This window comes from Cricetulus griseus (assembly GCF_003668045.3).
Source record: "Cricetulus griseus strain 17A/GY chromosome 1 unlocalized genomic scaffold, alternate assembly CriGri-PICRH-1.0 chr1_0, whole genome shotgun sequence".
NCBI classification, from domain to species: Eukaryota; Metazoa; Chordata; class Mammalia; order Rodentia; family Cricetidae; genus Cricetulus; species Cricetulus griseus.
This window is the reverse complement of record NW_023276806.1, coordinates 250,730,453-250,752,075: the sequence shown is the minus strand read 5'-3', so window position 1 is coordinate 250,752,075 and position 21,623 is coordinate 250,730,453. Positions and strand designations below refer to the sequence as shown.

The window sequence follows — 21,623 nt, the reverse complement described above, 5'->3', positions numbered from 1 at the left end:
CTGCTGATGCCATGACCAAAACTGGCAGCCAAATCTACAGTCCTGCATGAACTGATTGCCAGGCCCCACGGTTTTACACAGGACTCCCTATGGTAAGCTTCTGTCCTATGTCTCCAGGGTTGCATTTACTCCTCTGATCAACCCATGCTCAACACTATGACCATACCAGCGATCTGTTTTATGGCTTTTGGAACAGAGATGACTGCACGGCCATGGCTTGTGAAGGGAAAGATCCAGCTCCTCAAGTTCAGAGGTACAGGTAAGGAGCATCTAGTGTAGCTAGAACTCAAGTAAAGTTTCCCAGTTTTAAATGTCTGTAAGAACAGATAATCAGTGTGCACACTTAATACTTATTGTCTGTAGGTCAGATGTGGCTAGTTAAGCAAACACTCTGGAGGTTCATGTTTCTGCTCCACCACTTAGATATGTTACTCACCCTCTGACAAGTGACTTGTGCTCTTTAGTCCTTCATCTCTAAAATGTCAGTGAGAACACTTACCACCTGTGGTCTTTGTGGGAACCAAAGGAATTCCTAAGACACCATCAAAGGCAAGATGCACCACTGTTTATGGGGCTCTGAGGAAGAAAAGCTAGCTATTTACTAATCTATGATGGAGAACCTCCTTACCACTGAAGGGTTATAGTCCTGCCATAATTGACAACTCACTTTCAGAGATACTTCATTTTTTTCTTTCTTTCTTTCTTTCTTCCTTTCTTTCTTTCTTTCTTTTTGTGGTCATCAATGTTTTGGGAAAGTGTGGAGAGGAAACATTAGGTGAAATAATTTGATTTTAGATTTTTTTCAGGTTTCTCATATTGTGTCTTAAAAATAGGAATAGTTGGGGTCAGGAAGGTAACTCAGTAGACAGAGGATTTGCTGTGCAAGCCTGAGGACCAGAGTGCAGATGCCCAGAACCAACTTCAATACCTGCCTATAAACCCAGGTCTCCAGAGGTATAGGCAGAGCATCCCTAGGAAAAGATGCTCACCAGACCAGCTATGCAGGAGAGCTCCAGATTCATTTGAGAGGCTGTTTCAACAAACAAGGTGAAGGAGGACTTCCAACGTCAGGCTGCAACATGCATGGGCACAGACATAAATTTACATGCACTCACTCACTGACACAAGTACCAAAACAGAACTATGTGTGTAGGACTGGAGATGTGGCTCAGGGGTTAAGAGCAGGAGTTCAGTTCCCAGTGCCCATGTTTGGTGACTCACAACTGCCTATAAATCCAACTCCAGGAGATCCAAATTCTCCTCTCCTCTTCATGGGTACCTGCACTCAAATCATGAACACAGGTTCTTGCGAGTGCACACACACAGACACACACACACACACACACACACACACACACACACAAATAAATAGCGGTTTTTTTTGTTTTTTCCTCCATTTTTTATTTAAATTAGAAACAATATTGTTTTACATGTCAATCCCAGTTCCCTCTCCCTCCCTTCCTCCCCTGCCCACCACTAACACCCTACCTATCCCATACCATTTCTGCTCCCCAGGGAGAGTGAGGCCTCCCAATGGGGGGTCTTCGGAGTCTGTCATATCCTTTGGGATAGGGCCTAGGTCCTCCCCCATGAGTCTAGGCTGAGGAAGTACCCCTCTATGTATAATGGGCTCGCAAAGAGTCCATTCCTATGCTTGGGATATATATATATATATATATATATATATATATATATATATATATATATATATCCGAGGCCTTCACACTGACACCCACATTCATGGAGTCTGGATCAGTTCCATGCTAGTTTCCCAGCGATCAGTCTGGGGGCCAAGAGCTCCCACTTGTTCAGGTCAGTTGTTTCTGTGGGTTTCACCAACCTGGACTTGTCTACTTTGCTCATCACTCCTCCTTCTCTGCAACTGGATTCCAGTTCAGTTCAATATTTAGCTGTGAGTATCTGCTTCTACTTCCATCAGCTGCTGGATAAAGGCTCTAGGATGGCATATAAGTTAGTCATCAACCTCATTATCAGGGGAGGGCATTTAAGGTAGCCTCTCCACTGTTGCTTAGATGGTTAGTTGGTGTCATCCTTGTAAATCTCTGGACATTTCCCTAGTGTCTGATTTCTCTTTAAAGCTATACTGGCTCCCTCTCTGATGATATCTCTTATTTTGCTCTATTCTTCTATTCTTCCCCCTACACAACCTTCCTGCTCCTTTATGTCTTCCTCAACCCTCCTCTTCTCCCCTTCTTATTCTCCTAGCTCCCTCCTCCCTCCCCCCATGCTCCCAATTTGCTCAGGAGATCTTGTCCCTTTCCCCTTCTCCAGGGGACCATGTATGTCTCTCTTAGATTCCTCCTTGTTGCCTAGCTTCTCTAGTGGTATGGATTGTAGGCTGGTAATCCTTTGCTCTATATGTAAAATCCATATGAGATACCATCTTACTCCTGTCAGGATGTTTTTTGTTTTTTGCTTGTTTGTTTTTTTGTCTGAGTTAGAGTCTGGAGAGATGGCTCTGAGGCTGCTCATTCAAACAATCCAGGTTCAATTCCCAGCAATCACACAGTGGCTCACAGCGATCTGCTACTCCTGTTCCAGGGGATCTGATGTCGCTTCTGACCTTCACAGGGACCAGGCACACACATGGCGAACAGACATACAAGCAGACAAAACATTCATACAATAAAGTAAGTAAATATAAAAGTAAAATAATTTGGAGCACAGTGGTGCTACAGAACTTTGACAGTGACTCCATCCTTTTCAAGTTGCAGGCCCATAAGGAGAATTCTCATGCTGGTACTTTCCTATTATATGTTACTAATATCAGAAGAAGCCAGTGGAGAAGTTCCAAACAGAAAGACTGGCATTTGTTCCCCACTTTGTTGTTTCACATTCTAAAGCCCCCGGTTGTCCAGTCACTCACCCAGTTTGTACATAGGCAGATCTCAGTAGCATTGCTATTTTGTTGAAAGTGGTTGTCAAAATTTCATGAATTGTAAGATATTTTCAGGTTTCCTAGACATTAAAATATAAACAAAAGAGTTCATATTAAATTACATTATAGAGCTCTTTTTCTTCAATGAGGCAGCCAAGTGGCAGATGTCAACATGCAGATCTTTGTGAAGATCCTGACAGGCAAGATCGTCACTCTTGAGGTTGAACCCAGTGACTCCATGGAGAATGTCAAGGCTAAGATCCAAGATAAGGAAGTCATCCCACCTGACCAGCAAAGGCTGATTATTTACTGGCAAGCAGCTGGAGGATGCCACACCCTGTTGAACTACAACATCCAGAACGAGTCTACATTGTACCTGGTGGTTCGCCTTCATGGTAGCATCATCGAACCATCCCTTCATCAGCTTGCCCAGAGTATAGCTGTGACAAGATGATCTGTTGCAAGTTCTACACATGCTTGCACCCCTGTGCAATCAACTGTCCCAAGGAGAAGTAAGGGCACACCAACAACCTGCACCCCAAGAAGAAGGTTAAATAAAGCTGTGGCCATACCTGACCATGACCCTGGGACCAAAGAAAGTTCCCTTCCATTGACTGGAGCAGAAATAAAACAAAACAAAACAAAACAAAAAAGAAAAAATATATACATTATAGAACCTTTGCAATGTTTTCAGAAAAATAAAAGCAAAAACAAAGTGTTAGAGAAAAATCAAAGCTGTGTTTTTTAAAAAGCACCTAGTATTTTTGCAAGTCTCAGATGTGTTATATGTCCCTTCTAGGGCCTTCCTTATGATACTCACTATTGCATCTATAAATGGGTGAAATCTGCTTCCCACTGATAGTATATGGCATTCATGGGAGAAGTCAGATGTGGAAGGCCACATACCTGCCAATCCAGCTCATTTGAGTTGGAAGGCTGGAAGATCAAACCAGGAAAAGCAGGGAGGATTTGAAGATGAGTTCATCTGAAAGAGGCACACAAGCTCAGAAAAGTCATGGGAGAAATAGACTTAAGAGTATTGAATATTCATTTTGGGTCAGTAAGTATAATCTGTAGAAGAGAGACAGTGAAAAAACAAGATCAGAAAAGGGGAAATGAGGAGACAAGGCCCTGGAAAATCACCATGCTGCCAAGGTCTCCCAGACCCATTTGCCCCTCGAGGCTGTATCCTAGTCTCCTCTGTGGGAGGACAGAGCTGTGATGGTTTGGTACATTTTGCTCCTCCTTGCTCAGCCTCTTAACCTGCAAGTGTTAGGGTTAGAGAATGAAGCCACCACCAGAGAGAACATGGGCAGCAAATGCTTTCCTGCCCCACTTGCCACCACTGTGAAAGATTCCAATAGCTGAACCTGCCATTGTCTATTTCGTTTACAACGACTGTACAACAGCTGTATAATCTATGTTGTCGAGGATGTGAGTGTTGCTCAGAGTGAAGCATAAATGTCCACAGCGAACTGCAAATGTGAATAAGAATGGCCCTGCCTGCATAGTAATTGGTATTATTACTGGAATGAATGAGAAAGCCACATATGGACGAATGGGTGGGGCTGCAGAAGGGTGGAACAGGAGTGACTAATGTTATAGTGATTTTTTCTTACCCATGTCCCTTCTTTCAGATAACAGTCATGTTAGGTGGAAAAAAGGGGATGAGAAGTAGAATAAAAACAGCAGGCAAGGATAAAGCAGTGTATCTATAACATGCCCTTTCCACTCCTATTAATTGTAGTAAATTATACCAGACATTCCCTCATGTGGGGTATCTGTTACAAAGGGGTAGAAAGAGAGACTTCGTGAACTAGGTGGGGGTGGGGGAGATATAGGAAAGAGAAACACTTCAGGTTAATTGGAGCTAAGAATATAAAATACTCATCTTAAAGTGCGTGCTTCAGTTACGAGAAGGAAAGTGTTGAGATCAAAATGTTTTCTGTGCAGGATTCAACACAGCATGGGTGTTTTAAAACAAGCAGTAATCATTTCTCATGGAGAGATCAGAAGCAGCAACTCCGGGCTCAGGACAAGCACAAGAGAGACCAGTTCTCTTCTCCCTGGGGACTCTGGAAGAGACACACAGGCAGTCAGAGGAGGAGTCCCTTGAACCAAGCACGGCAGGAGTAGTGATGGAGTATGAAAACAGTTCAATTGCTTAATGCTTTATTCATACAGAAGAAATATCACCGAATTCCCCTAGAATTCTAAATGTTAAAACCGTAGAGATTTTAGTTCAGGAAAAAAAAAAAAAATCAAACAGTGTGGCTTCTCCATGACTCTCAGGCAAATGACCTGGTCAACTCTGTCATCAGGAAATAGGAAAATGTGGTAATGATTCCCTTAGCAATCCAGGCTCCCTGATATTCTTTGAGAGACGAGAAATTCTGAGCCTGATGGAGAAGCAGCCAGTGCCTGGCTAGACGGAGCTCTAGTTTGCTTCCTCTCACCCTGGCGGCATCCATGTGGCATCAGGATCTCTAGTAAGACTCTGGTTAAATATTTCTCTACTAGAAATAATTTCTCTAAAGTAATAAATAATGCACCGAACAACACCAAGCTAAATATTCTTAGGCAGAATGGCAGGAAAATTAGTTACAATTTTCACATATTTCTCTAAAATGGTAACACATGAGAATAAAGAGGGGTCTCTCTCACCCTTTTTTTTTTTTGAAGACCATCTTTGTTTACTTCATTCCAAGTATTAAGAGATTGCATGATCCATTTGCATAGGATAACTAACATATACCACATCATTTGCACGTCTGCAAGTACACGTGAGTAACCGTAATTACACGTGACACCAATTACTCTATTACTTTGTATTAAATTATAATGGAAAATTCCACTAGAGAATTGAAGCCTAATTGCATCTTAATTTGCATAATTTTGCATATTAATTACATCTCCGATGAATAATAAATTTCAGCAGATTTTTAATTTATGCATAGACACAAAAACAAGTGGAGAAATAATTTAGAAAAAAAAATACCAGCAACTATTACTTAGGGCATTCAACTAATTTTGCTTAGTTTAGCAAAACAAAACTTGGTTTGTTTGATATGGCATCTTTCGGCTGATTGCTGTTTATTGCATAATATGTCAGTCTCAAAGCATAGGTGCAGACATGGCTTTTCTTAATAATAAATAGGGTTCAATTACAGCATCTTAAGTTTAGAGAGTTTATATTTGATAAACCTGTCTTAGGGGGATAACATCCTTTAGTTGGAAATCTTTTTAATTGTGATTCCTTTTTTTAAAACTGAAGATTAATTTCTGTTGTGGCTATTTTAAAATGTAAGAGATTAAAATAGAGCATAAAAATTCTTCGGTGAAGGCTATCACTTATAAAATATGTCAAGGGCTTCCATATTTCGAGTCTATAGTGAAGACACCCAGAATCATTTTTGTGGTTTTACATGAACAATTCAGAGAAAGAATTCCCATGCAGGTTGTTTTGTTGGGAAATCACAATGTGATGAATGGCTCTGAAAGCTGACTGCTATTTCCTGATTATTTTCTTTGTTTATCACTATCTACATGTAAGCAGTAACACTTGTTCTTGTTTGCCAGAAACCTCCATTTTACATTATTTACCCTTTGCTTTTCATTTATTAAATAAATGAGGTAGTTCCCTATAATTATTTAGTACATTTTAGGTATAAAATGTCTACATTTTATATGTCTACATCAAAAAGCTGCAATAAAACATGACTTGGTATTCCTCAAATGATAGCGTCCATGAAAATTCAATTTGCCCACCTTTGCCTAAAGCCTTCCTGCCTTACTGTTGAAGCTTGTGCTAAAGGAGGGGCCTGGGTGCCGCCGCCTTAAGTCTAATGCTATGATCATTTGGCAAATTATACAAAAAGAGAAGATGACAACATCCCAATAAATCAGGAAACTGTCAAGATTAATAATCTCAGCCGTCATCTGCTTTCCTACGAAAGCTAGCCTGGCATCTAGCACTTTCCAGTTTATTCTGCAGTTCTTCTGGTTGGGAAACTGGACCTGTGCCAGCCTGGTGGCACACGACCTCCAAGAAGCCATCCTGTATGTCTTTTATCACATTATTCTGCCTTTTGCCATTGTGCTGGTTCATGGGCTGTAAGCAAGGAGTCCTTACGACATATGCTCCCCTTCTCCAGTTACTGATCAGGGTGATTACTTGCTAGAGATGGGCGACTCTGGCGCTAAATGTCTGCATTTGTCTTTGTTTGTTTATATTGTAAAATTTACTGTTTGGTTTTTAAAACTTTGCCTCATTTTAGGGAAAGTGGAGCCACTGGAAAGAATAGAACACAGACCTGTCACTGCTATTGTCAGCACACGGATTTCTACCAGGGCCTTGACTCCAGTTCTGTTACCGGTGGCAGACCTTTGGTTATTCAGGTATTTAAAAGCCATTGTTCAGCCACCCAGAATAGAACTGTGTCCATGATCACATCTGTCTCTACTTTTTTGTTCAAGCCTTTTGATCGGATTCTTACATTAAAGAAGGATTTGAGCTGGCTGAGTTCCTGAGGAAAGGGGGGGGGAGCGGCGAAAAGAAAGAACCTCCCCCTCCCCCCCCCCGAAAAAATCTTTTCAACATTTGAACAATGGTTCCCTCTTGTGGCCACGATTCAGGACTGCTATTCAGGAACTTGAACATGAAAAGTCTCTCTTGCTGTTTAGACTTTGGTACTAACTGTATTAACCAACTGGCACTGCACTGGGAAGCCCTCCTCCAGGTCCCGGTCACTGCTCCTGTTTATAGCACGCTGTAAGTTTTCTAGACTGGGGAGGCAGTGGGACTCAGCCGCCACTCTGTGCTCATTGTTAATCGCATGTGGAGACAGTCTTCCTTCTGAGCATGGTGTCCATATTTCAGTAAAAACTTCAAGTTGTTAATGAGTATTTGGAGAAAAGGTTGCTTGGCTTTCATTATAGAGTTCAGAAATGTATTTCAACTCCACAACTCACAGCATTCATGATTTCCTGAGGGAGCATTTCTGGTGTAGAATTAAGTCTAGACTGTGTTTATTCATCCAGCGCTTTCTCTTTGTGGGTAAAAGCTCCACAACTCTCCAGTTGCTCACAGACTACCCTCCCAAGCACCTTGCATTTATTCTTCTTCAGACTTATCTGAATCTGACTTTTGGAGGGGACATCATCCTTTGTTGGATTACTAGGAGAAATCTTGTTCTACTACAGCATCAGTCAACAGCCCACATACAGGTCCTCTCAGTACTGAGCTGTGCTCAGAGCAGTGACTTCCAGAAGATGCTCTTTCATTGTTTATTTCTTCTCTCCCTTCAAGATTATATTTAATGTAGAAGTAAACTGTGGTGACATGGACAAAAATCTGCGCTTGCATACATGCAACTTTAAATACTGAGGAAAGATTGTAGCTGTCTATGCAAGATGGATGCCGTATTTCTCTGTGTGGTACAGTTCTGGGTATAAAACATTATCTTTCAATGATGTTCTAAGGATCCCGTTTAAGGAATGGAAGCATTTGTATTTGTCAAGTTGTTTCCCAGCCACAATTCTCATTTATCTCAGGGTTTGGAAGTTTAACATGCTAAACAACAGTCAGGGTGGAAATGGATGCAACCTTGTCTGTTCTGAACAGCATGGTCAGTCACCAAGAGTCAGGAATACAGAGCATTAGCAATTATTTTATAATTGTTATTGTACCTTTGAACATCTGATGTGTGTGTATGAGCATGCACACCTGACACGGTATACATGCTAAAGTCATAGGACAACTTCAGGAGTCGATTCTCTCCTTCTATCAGGGACTAAACTCAGATCCTCAGTTTGGGCAGCAAACACATTTCCCCGCTGATGCATTTTGCAGGCCTACCCATGTGTAATTATCAATGCATTACCTTTTCTTTTGATTACAAACAAAGCTTTCTTATTTTTTTTCTGGTCTACATTGAGTTCAGGCATCAAAAAATGAGGTCTCCTTCATTTTATTGCCAAGTCTGCTCAGGTCCTCTCCACACACTTTACTCATGAGCCTCCATTTTTCTTCTTTTAAATTAGAAACAAGCTTCTTTTACATGTCAATCTCAGTTCCCTCTCCCTCCCCTCCTCCCCTGTCCCCACCAAACCCCCTATTCCAACCCCTTTCTGCTCCTCAGGGAGGGTGAGGCCTTCCTTGAGGGATCTTCAAAGTCTGTCATATCATTTGGAGAAGGGCCTAGACCCTCCCCAGTGTGTCTAGAGACTCCATTTTTTTAAAAGAAGGCTATACTTTTTGTTACTAAGAAAATGACAGGCAGTTAATTTGTAAGCATCAACTTGCAGTATGAGTCATGTCAGAAGTTCTGACAACAGAGGACCACTAACTAGTATGGAGAAAATAAGACTACTTCCATTTAAAAGCACAGACTTCAACACTGAAAATAATAACTTTTTCTTCAAATAGTGAACTCCACAAAAAACATAGCTTCCTGTCACTCTTTTCACCAGCTCCTTTTTCTTTTACTGCATGTTGGGAGGTGTCCTCTGAATGGTTCCTTTGTCAGGAACTCACATGATGACATGTGAGTGGCCAGAAGCTCCCCAAAGAGTTAATGCCCAATCTCTTCTGATTCCTTGCCCATTTATTTGTTCAATAGAAAAACATAAGATTGGATGGTATTATAGCCATGGCAGTTTCCCCACAAGCACATGCATATTAGAAGCTTGTAAATTTTTAAAAAATAATACTAATTACCATCATCTGAATTTTATAGGAAACAAACCTTCAAAATCAGTGTCTCTCTATGTTTGCTTGCTCTTCTCTGTCTCTGCCTCTCTCTATGTCTCAGTGTCTCTTCCTCGGTCTCTGTATCTCTTCCTGCCCCTCCCCCCATGAGATTAGCAATCTAATTCATTTGCACAGGAATAATAACAAACACAAATCCATCTGGCTCTTCATTTTCTTTCTCTTAAGAGATCCACATAAGCCCTTGGAAGTTAGCAAAAATCAATAAGGAAAGAGGAAAAGTGTAACCAGGAGGAACCCAAATTTGAGATTTAATGATCCAATCAAATTTTAAGTGAAATATTCAGGGTCTAGAACTATTAGATTTATGCAAGCTTTTTATTTTGTCAAATGAAGTTTAGAAACACTTCAGAAACTGGCCATTTAGTCAATGATTTAATAAAGGATATTTTAAAAAATAATTTGTTTACTTTTATTTTATGTGCATTGGTGTTTCACCTATATACATGCTTGTGTGAGGATGCCAGATCCCCCAGAACTGGAGGTACAGATAGTTGTGAGCTGCCATGTAGATGCTGGGGATTGAAACCCCGTCCTCTGGAAGAACAGTCAGTGTCCTAACAGCAGAGCCATCTTTCCAGCCCCCATAAAGGATATAACAACAGAAAGATACATGGAAAAAAAACCTCAGGAAGAATGAAAATGAGATCTTTGTCCGTTGCCTTCTCTGCTTTCGAAAATGGCAGGTAATCTTCCTTGTGTGGCTCTTTGATGTGGTTGGAGCTGCTGAGCGTACCCTTCCCAGCACCGGTTCTCTAGAGCTCACCCCGGTCTGTCTGTCCTTCAGGTCAGATTCACCTCTTCTAAGAGACTTCTTTGATTTCCCATACAAGCATGAACAACTCTGTCATCTAAGCCCTCATTAGGCATTGTCTGCTTTTCATCTGCTTTATTTTGAATTTGATTGCTTTTTAACATGTCTCTGTCTCCAGGTTGTAGCTCTCATGGGGTTAAGAATTCTTACGACTTGTTTGTCTTTTAAGCAGCACTCCACAAATGTCAATTGACCAAACAAACATAAATCTAACAGAAAGTAGCATGATTTAAACAGGAGTTGATTTTTTTCTCCTACAGACGAATAATTTCTTATAGAAGCAGAAAGGATTAGAAGTGCTAAGGGGTAAGTGCTAAGCAAATGAGCTGCTTCCATCATGCTGGAGATAAAGGCAGGCCCAAGAGAAAGGCAGAACTCCCCCTGCTCATCCTCTCTACTCATCCCAGAGTGTTGATGTAAGACCACAATCCTGGCTTTATATATAATGGGAGAAAAACATGTATTTCTTCTTGGTATTCTTTTGGCCAGCTACTTCCATGCTTCCTGTTCTTGGTGAAAGAAGCTGCTGATAGCAGAGTGACCAGAAGACCATGGAAGTCATGGATCTGTAGTTCTTTGTTGCTAGCATAGCACTAGAGCCTTTAGTCTTTGCTTTCTCAGTAGAAGAGGGGATCGAGTCACAGAAAGAGCTAAGACTGTTGTCTCAGGGTTTCCCACTCAACTGTTGAGTCTCAAGGAGGAAAATCAGGTGGCAAAGTCTAGTCTCAAAGAGGGTTTCAAAGCAACTTCTTTATTTTTATTTCACCTGTAAGGGAGGAAAAAGAGAAGACAAAAAAGTGACTAAAACCTGGACAGTGACTACAGAAATCCTGTGACCTTGAACACCAAGACTAGGACCCAGAAAAAAATCTGCCACTAATCTATTCTTGGCAGAAACTGTTCTTTCTGGTGAGTAAGAAGCCGCCTACTAGCCTTTTTTTTCTTCCCATCTTCTAGATAAAAATGAGTGTTTAAAAACTGTGCTAAAATTTTCAAAAACACCTTAAAAAGATTCCATTACTTAAAGTGATTTGGATAATTGTGTTCAATGGTAGCCATTATTTAAAAATATAATTAGTTGCTGAACTCAGAGAAGGAGGGAAATTTCTGCAGGTGTTTCTCATTATTTGCTATGCATACAAAATATCTGCATAAATTACCATTATTATTCCAATGTATACTAAGAGACAATAAAGCATTAGCAAGCAAAGAAGAATGTTGTTGACCCACAGACTGCGAGGGAGGCCTGGATGCACAGTAATAGTGTGCCGGCCTTCAGCGCTACTGCTGCACATGTGCAGCCATTCAGGATTGAAAGGAACAATTTTGCACCTGTAACAATATTACATATGTAACATAACTCCATCAGAAAGATATTGACAACAGGAGAGTGGGGCGGGGACAACAAAACAAGTAGACAGGAGCAATTTGAGCTGCCATTGTTTCCAAAGGTTGGCACACACTGCAGGTAGATGCAGGGCATTTCTTTGAGTTTAAAGATCCCCTAGAACACACGCCTGATGTTTTTTTAAGTAGATGGTACATTTCACATTTTTTTCTTTCATTCTATTTCTGGTTTTGGGTGCTGGCGTTAGTATGGTTCACAGAGGTTTTTGTGTTGATGGAAGCATTCTGTGTCAGCAGGCACTAGCCAGATTCAGCTATCGAAAATGATCAGACAGCACATGGAAGAGTTAATTCTATTGAATTCCTCTTGTCAGTAAAATCATTAGTATTTTTTCAGCACTGACTTTTTACCAGGGACAGGGCTAATATCCCGCTGCTATACCAACTCTGCAGTTAGTGCTCTCATGGTGGAGATGAGAATCTGTAGAAATTTAATGTTTGGAAGGCTAGAAAGATGACTCAGTGATTACAGGAAGAACAAATTGCTCTTGTAGAGGACCTGAATTCTGTGTCTTGTGCCATGTCAGGTGGCTCACAACTGCTGGTGACTCTAGCTACAGAAGATCTGCCTGTCTTGATGACATCAGGCCAGCTTGTGATGGGTCAGGGTAAAGTCTGGGCATTCCCAGTCCTGTTCTTTCCCATGATGTTTTTGTACAAAATGAAGAGACAGCCCTTGAGTTCATTCTGCTTACCCACTATGCATGGAACTCTGCAGGCCTACAGCATATGATGAGTGAATGACATAAGAAAGTTTCTCATTAGAAGTGAAAAACTGATCTGACTCTACTTTTGTTTTGGTTATTTTCCTGTTTTTATTGTTTTTACTTTTGGGGAACAGGATTTTGCTATGTACCACAGAAATCCTGCCTTAGACTCTTCGTACTGGGATTACAGATATGCCCAGTCATCTTTAGCTTGATCAATTCAATTTTTGATAAAGAAAAAAACAAAACAAGGTCAAGAGGACTTGAGTTCAAACATGAGCACTCAGCAAGCTGAGAACCAAAGTCACTGTGCTATATAGATGCACCAGACATGCCAAAGAACATATCCTACAGCAAACACTCATGAAATGGTACTTCTCCATTCTTAGGAAAATCTAGTGCAGTGTCCCAAAAGGAAGTCATGGGAGATGACAAAGGGCAAGGGATAGACATCTATGCATGGCAAAAATAATTTCCTGCTATCTACTTTCCTCAGACTCTGGTCAGCAAACAGAAAACCTTCTCATTCAAATAAGGAGTGAAGCTAAGGTGTTGTTCAAGGGAACTAGGGAAGCAGAAAATTGCTCAGCTCCTATTTGGCACTTCCATACTGCCACTGGGTATTATCAAAGACATGTTTGAGCCTTACAGCCATGGTCTTGGGTATTTTCTTTAAGGTTCTATTCCTGTACATATTTTTTTTAATTAGGAAGAAAACAGCATTTGGCAAGTAGAAGAAGCTTTCATTTTGCCTGAATTATGTTCTACTCCCTTTATACACATTAAGTAAAGTTGTTCTCAAATGTTCAGAAAGGTTCAGTAACTTGCCCAAAGACACACAGCTGCTCCATTATGAAATTAAGATCTATGCTCAGCCCTGCTAAGTGTGAAGGACTGACACTTTACTGCTTAAAACTCTGAAGCTAATCTAGCCTCAATTTGATGAATAATACATTTTGAGCTTTGAGGACGCAAACTTATTAGTTTTGTTTCCTTTGCTGTGGTAAAACACTCTGATTAAAGCAATGCAAGGGGAAAATAATGGCTTACTTGGCCGTAGCTCTGTGTTACAGTCTATTGTTGTAGGGAAGTCAAAGTAACAGGAACATTGAACAGCTGGTCACCTTAGCTAAGAGAAAATGAATGCATGCTAGTTTGCCCTCAGATGGCTCTCTCTCCTCTTACACAGTTCAGGATTCCCTGCCTAGGGGATGATGCCACCCACAGTGGGTGACTTTTTCCACATCAATTAATGTAATCGGGATAACAATAGGCATGCTCCCAAACCAACCTAATCTGGAAAAGATCTCATTGAGCCTCTCTTCCCAAGTGACCCTGAATTGTGTCAAATTGACAATTATAATGAACCACACTAACCCATTCATCAGACTTGTGTAACATGCCTCAAATCTTTGCCGGCTCTCTTCCTTCAAAGAAAAGAAATACCCACACCCTGTCCATGTTTGTAGCCTGTTCCATTTTCCATGAAACACCTCTCATTTATTATTCCAAACTTCATAGGAGCACTGCATCGACAATCCTAGCCATTCTACTGTGTTCAAAGCTGTCCACTGCCTCTCAATCAATTGTTTAGATGTTGGTGTCCTTTGCCCATCACTGAGTGTTCATTCTCTTCCTGTTCCTTTTTGTAGTTCCAAAGACTGACAAATCACCTGCACAGTGGGTGCTTAAACATTGGTTGAATCTGATTGCACTAGAACCACACAGCAAATTCATACAATTGCTAGTAAATCCTACTTAACCCAAGCTGTGTTTCCCTTCACATTGGAAATACCATGGAGTGTACTTATTATTTACTTTTTGTTGTGACCAAAATGCCTGACAGAAAATATTTGAGGGAGAACAAATTTATTATGGCTTATGACCCCCCAAAGGGTTTATTTCATAGTTGCTTGGCCCCCTGAGCTTAGATAAGATGTCACAGCAGCAGAAGCATATGGCCTAGGAGCAGATAGAGTGATAGGATGTCAGATGAGGTCAAACCCTCAAAGGCCTCCTCTACTGACCTGCTTCTTCTTCAAGCTGGATGCTTCCTATTAAAGACACCAAAAGTAGCTCCATCGCCCCCCTGTGGAACAAGTATTCAAATTATGGTCATATAGGGGGCATTTCAGATTCAAACCACAGCAGCAAGCTAGCCGTGGCATGATGATAGTGACCTACTTCTTTGTAATGGCGTCAACTCTGTCTTTTCTCCCTGTGAGACTATGAGCCCTTTAAAATAAGTGTCTCATTAATATCAAAATGACATGTATGCCAGAGCACAAACTCTGGAGCTAGCCTGCCTAATTCATGTCCTAAGTCATACTTCTTCTGCCTGGAGTTCAAGTCTTAATTTATAGAATGGACTGAGTGCTAACACAGAGATGACTTCTCTTAGAAGGGAAATTTAATGTTGCCCTAGAAATGAGAGGCATGGCCTACCACACAGAACTACAGACAGAAGATTTCTATACAGTCAGGAAGTGAAACCAGTATTAGAGAATTTGGGCCAGACCTTTCACTGTGACTTTTGTGGCAAGGTGGGTAGGGTAAAGGGGTTAAATATTACGGAATATCATTTTAAGATGTGTTACATTCATTTATGATGTAGACTATTTGTTTAATGATGCAAAAGTGTGCTGTGTTCTTTTATGTGGCATTTGTTTAACTCTGTGTTGCTGCGCTACTTTGCTTAAAACACCTGATTGGCCTAATAAAGAGCTAAACAGCCAGTAGCGAGGCAGGAGAAAAGATAAGTGGGGCTGGCGGTGGATAGAATAAATAGGAGGAGAAATATGGGAAGAGAAGAGTGAGGGGCAAGAGAAGGAAAAGAGGATATCAAGGGCCAGCTACACAGCTACCCAGCATGCCATGGAGTAAGAAGTAAAGAAAAGTATATAGAACACAAAAATATAAAAGCCCAGAGGCAAGAGGAAGACAGGATAATTTAAGTTAAGGAGGGAGTATATGAGCAAGGCAGGGGGTCAAGATCATTACAGGAAATCCCACAGTAACAGCTGACCTGAGCTCCTAGGAGCTCACAGACTCTAGGCCAACAGCTAGGGAGGCTGCATGGGACCAAACAAGCCCTTTGCATGTGGGTGACAGTTGTGTAGCTTGGTCTTTTTTGTGGGGCCCCTGGCACTGGGACTAGGATCTGTCCCTGGTGCATGAGCTGGCTTTTTAGAACCTATTCTTTGTGGTCAGATACCTTGCTCAGACTTGATACAGTGGGAAGGAGCTTGGTCCTGCCTCAACTTGATATGCCATGCTTTGTTGACTCCCATGGAGGCCTTACCCTTTCTTAGGAGGAGATGGTGGGGGAGAGGTAATGAACAGGAGGAGAGGAGAGAGCGCAAAACTGGGGTTGATATATAAAATAAATTTTAAAATTTAATTTAAAAAAGGAAGAAAGTAAAGCTGGCTAGAAACAAGCCAACCTAACCCTGGGTATTTATGAGAAAGAATAAGCCTCTCTCTGTGTATATATTTATTTGGGAGCTGGGTGGTGAGCCCCTCAAAAGAGCCGAAAAAGAAAAAAAAAAAAACAACTGCAGTTAATAATGGCAAATATGGATATTTGTAGTGGGCTTTAGACTGCAGGAATGGCCTTCATTGTTTGTTGCCTGCTTCTGAAAAAGGAATACTACTTAGAATGTGAGTTAGATTAAAAAGGATGGACCCTTGGGGGAATAGTCTAGGGATTAACTCTTCGTTAACTCTAAAAATTACTGTCCTAGAAAGGGCAGTCTCTATATCAGCAAGATTCTTAATATTCAAAGCATCACAAGGCATGGGGAATAAGAGGCATGGCCAGTACAGTGACAGTGGACAAGCTGGTCAACTTGACCTGCTTTCCTTATTTGTAAGCAATAATAAGCATGGCATCATAGAGCTGTTGTGGGGTTAAGTTAATTAATACAGAGATTTTTACAGAACAGCTTAAGACATGTAGGGAATATGTATGTATGTATGTATGTATGTATGTATGTATGTATGTATGTATGTATGTCATTGCAGCACCTCTGAGTGTCTCCTAAAGGGACAAGGATGCCTTGAAAGTTCTGAATGCATGCATGAATGACAGAATGAGTACTTGCTTGACTATGCACAGGCCTTTCTGTTAAGGAACTTACATTTCTAAATTCTTAGAAAGAGAAAATGAATTTGTAAGCTAAGTTGGAACCAAATAAAGAGGATCACTCCAAAGAAGGAGAGTCTCAGGTTCTGCAGCCTTTGCTGCTGGCTTCCTACAGTGCAGCTTCCAGGCCATCCATCTCTGTCCTGACATTTAAGGCACAGACATTTGTCTTTCAGGTTTCTCCTGGCATCATTGCAGTTACCAAATGAAACGTAATTTCTCCCATCCATAACCCAGTGAGGTTTAGTTGGACTGGGTAGCATTCCCAATTTGAAAGAGAAAATTTGCATCTTTAGACACCTGTAGCACAAGGCACATTTGAGAAATAAGTAGGTGTTATTTAGGTCTCTGACAGATGCTCTGCTATTAGCATCTATGTAATGAAAAAGGAAACAACATCATCTCTCCTTTCTTCTGCTGTTACAGTTCAGTGAAATCTAGCAGAATCTCCTTGTTATGGGCATGGGATATACCCAGTCTTTATGTTTCTTGTTTATTCTACCAAATAAATATATACACAGAGAGAGGCTTATTCTTTCTCATAAATACCCAGGGTTAGGTTGGCTTGTTTCTAGCCAGCTTTTCTTTCTTCCCTTTTTAAATTAAATTTTAAAATTTATTTTATATATCAACCCCAGTGTGCCCTCTCTCCTCTCCTCCCGTTCATTACCTCCCCCCCATCTCCTCCTAAGCCTCTTGCTGAGGCAGGCCTTGCCTTGGTTAGAGCTGGCATCGAGCTCATGAGTGACCCCTGCCTTTGCCTCAGGTGCTGGGATTCTATGGGTGCACCACCACACTCACCCTTTTTTCCACTTCCAATGAATCTGGCATTTCAGGTGTAGTGGTGCTTAGAGCTGGAAAACCAGGTCATATTCATTATTCATCCCTCTGGGTTCCCAAAGAACAAAACTTATCTCAGGTCCCCATCAGTGTCTCTTATTTGTGGCCTCTAGAACGGATTCTCTTGTGTGAACATAGAACTCCTCATTTCCTTAAGCACTGTGATGCCCAAATGAATTTTACTATTGGTAATACAAAAGATTCTCACGAAGCAACAGAGCCTGAAGATACTTGTCACCTATACCTTGACACCCACAGCACAGAAAAGGCCTTCTATATATCAGCTGTTCTTCCTCTTCACAAGTGTCATAACTATTAGAAATAATATTCAGTGGAAACCCCGGATGCCCAGACCTGTCCACCTCTCCATGTGTGACTTTGTACACAGGATTTTTTTTTATCATTTTTTATTGGAATTAGAAATAAGATTGATTTACATGACAATTCCAGTTCCCTTCTCCCTCCGATCCTCCCCTTGTACATAGGATTTAAAAGATTTATGTTTTCTTCTCTGCAAAATGAGAAAGTTGAAGCCAATCTTCACAGCTTTACTTCTCAAGGTTGTATGAGGAAATGCACAATGATACTTTATTCCAGTAACCATCTGCAGGGCACTTTAGCACATCCATTGATCATGTCATTCCACATGAGCCCAGGACAGAAGGAAGTCAACAGTGTGGTGACATTATAAAGCCACTCTTCTCATACTTATAATCCTTCTAAAAGTTTTCAAGTTATTTCCTATAACAAGAGGCTTAATTTAAAAATGAGTTGAGTTATAGGCCTTTATATAGCATTCATTTTTACACACTTGAAATAGGAAATGTTAGCTATTTAATCAGTCAGGTTTGTAATTTAGTTTGTAAACTCAGAGACCATATCTAGGTTTTACATAATATTGATTACATGATCAGGGCTCATTAAAGGATAATAATTTAAAAATCACATCTAAGTGTTAACATTTTCTAGCTAATTTCCTTTCGTGTGAATGCTTCATATTTTAATATATCATCATTTCTCCTACTTATTTATTTATTTGCTCTAGAAAACCAGTGAGAATTAATCTAGAATTATGACAAAATTAATGGAAATTTAAATGAAAGTATAATCTTATTGGAATTTCATTTTTGATGACATAATAATAGGCTTATATAGCACCTTTCATCTATGGACCTCTAAGCACTTTACAAACATTAGTTAATTCCTACAACAATCCTGTGAGGTTGGCAATTATAATCAGCCCATTATGTAAATCAGAGAAGTGCATCACATGGGGAGGTTAAGTTCCTCAGGCAATAGGAAAACCAGTGGCAGAGCCAACATCAGACCACCAGCTCAGTGGGCCCGGCACTCCACATTAAGAGAACCTCATAGGAAGCCTACCATCCTTGTTTGTAGCCAAGAAAGGCCACTGTTCAAAAGATACAGGTCTCAAAGGCATATCTAATGTTGTTACCTTATCACCAACCCACATTGATTATGAAAGACCAGGAAAAGAGCAGGGAAGAGGGGATCCTGCCTTGAGACATGGAGAAAACTGGTTTCCTCATGCATTTACTCAGCAGTGTTAGACTCCAGCAAAGGAGGCTGTGCTATGTCTCTCTCGCACCAGCTATATATCTCTCTCCCTTTCGTACAAAGGACGAAACATTAACCCAAATACTAATTTGGAGGACATTTCTTGTACTAACAGAATTTGTTAGGCAGTGCTTATTGTGTACTGGGAATGATGTACAGTATTTTTCATATAACCTCCTATAATCTTTATAATAATCTCTAGATAGTATATTAGTTAGTCATTGATGTGTAGCAAGGTGTCTTAAAAACCAGTGACAACACTATATTTATTCTTGCTTATATGTGCATGAGTCACGTAGCTTAAGCTACAGACTGGATCCTGGTCTGGCCCAGCCACGTCTACTTCTCCATAGACAGCAGGGTGGCTGACTCCTGTTTACTCATGACCAGCGTCACATCTGCAGTTACCCCAGTGGCAATGCAAGTTATGTGGCCAATCTCAAAGCTGTATACAAGAACACTCTGTGCTTAAAAAAAAAAAAAAAAAAAAAAAAAAAAAAACAGTTTGAACCACTAAACACAACAACATAACAACATATATGAAACAGAAAAGCTGACTCTACAAATGAAGTTGATGGGCAAAGAGTGAACATTTCTAACAGTGATCTAAGATGTTGGTGGTGGTGTTCCATTATATAGATGAGAAAGCAAGCTGGACCAGGGCTTATCAGCGTGTTAGGTTTCCCAGCCCCTGCTCCACTACTACCACCCTTTAAGGACCATGTACACCATGGGCTGCTTTCTCATTGCTCAAATTAAACTCTGTGCTCCTCCCCTTCTTTGCTAGAGACTGACGAAGATCTGAGTTACAGGGCCACAGACCTCTCTGTCCTAGTTACAGCTTAAGTAGGACTAAATAGCTGTTTTTATTCCATGCCTACAGTTCCTCATGGCACCAAGAAGCCCTGAGCCATCCTCAACCCTTCCTCACTAGTGCATTTAAGCCATTAAAGCAGCCTGCTACATTTCAAAGGATGACGCCAATGAATCACAGAAAGTGCTTCAGCTTTGGATGTATGAATTAATCATTCCAGCTAACTAGACATAGAGTTCACCTAGGGTCTCTGACCTCCTCCAGATAAATATTAAACGGATCAGCCTTTCTCAGTGGGCTCAATGCAAATTACCAATAGTCCCTGGGTCAAAGATCTAAGAGGCGACCAGAAGTTTAAATGAATCAGACCCTAAGGGCAGACAAGAATTTTATTACTGGAGTGAATATTGCACATGGGTCCACATGCCGTTCTCTCCTCCAGCATCAGCAGGGATGACAGGAAGTGTAACATGGACAGCTTCAAACTTTGTGCCTTTTCTGGCTGCTGTAACATTTTGTGTCTAGTTAATCTGTAGAATTATGAATGTGAGAAAGGACAAAAATTTGTAACTTTGTTAGTATAGATATAACTGCTTTCAAAGGAGATTTATATCTGGAAAGCTATGAGATGGATGGGAGCTACAACATTCCTCTGTTTGGTTTTTCAAATTCCGGGCTGCAGAGTACAAGGATTCCCTGGCAGGGCTACATGAACAGCTGCAGGGGAAACACAGAGGTAGAGGTACCATGCCCTTGGCCTCCCCTTATTCAACTAGAGCAGCTGCATTTTGATCTGCTTGAACAAATGAACACTCAGAACACATGAACACAATCACACTCAGATAAAGCACTCTGCTCCTGAAAAACAAAAATGCATGAGAACTCGTTGGTTTTGATCAGGTCTTCTGATGTAGTATTCCTATTTTTTCTAGACCAAGTGACTGTATTTATTCCAAACATGGCCTGCAAATTTATTTATTTAATCTTGAGCCCTTTGTATACTGACAAAGAGTGGGATACACATTGCTATGTTGTTTTGTTGTGGTGGTTGTTTCTTTTTCTAAAACATCCCATTTTGTTTTGATTGCTTTAATCTTTGTGTTCTCATTTCCTTATGTTCAGGATCAAAATTGCTATTTTACTCCTAGCCTAGGGACAAGCATGTCTGATATCATTGCAAGCAAATAATCTAACTGGAGATAGGAGAGGAAAACAGTGCTATCTCTCAGATTTAGGAATGAGTGTGTTGTACTGAATTTCTGCATGTTTCTGTGGCAAAATCCTTTCCTTTGGAAGCCTGATCACTATTCTTTAAGGGATAGGAATTTCCTGGCACACACACTAAGGATCAGTAAAACACAAAGGGCTCTTTACAATCACTTCTAATTTTCATCTCTTCTAAGAAGATGGCTAGAGAACAGAGGCACTGTTTGGTCCTTGGCACTGAACTACTCTGTATCTATTTGCATGTTGATACTATGAGATCCTTCATGGTGAATTATTCCACATTCCTTTTCTATAAAATATTCCAACCCTCTCTCTTCCGTCACCATACAAATAATTCCTCACATTATTTACCTTTAGATTCTCGGGTTTCTGAACTATGCCATCACTGGATTAGAGCAAGGAGGATCAGCTATGATGTCTGGTG

At 40.7% G+C, this 21,623-nt stretch overlaps 1 pseudogene; it reads left to right on the top strand.

Moving 5' to 3' along the window:
* The first annotated feature begins 3,038 nt into the window (after positions 1–3,038).
* LOC100750383 lies at positions 3,039–3,457 on the top strand (annotated as a pseudogene).
* Positions 3,458–21,623: the final 18,166 nt, after the last annotated feature.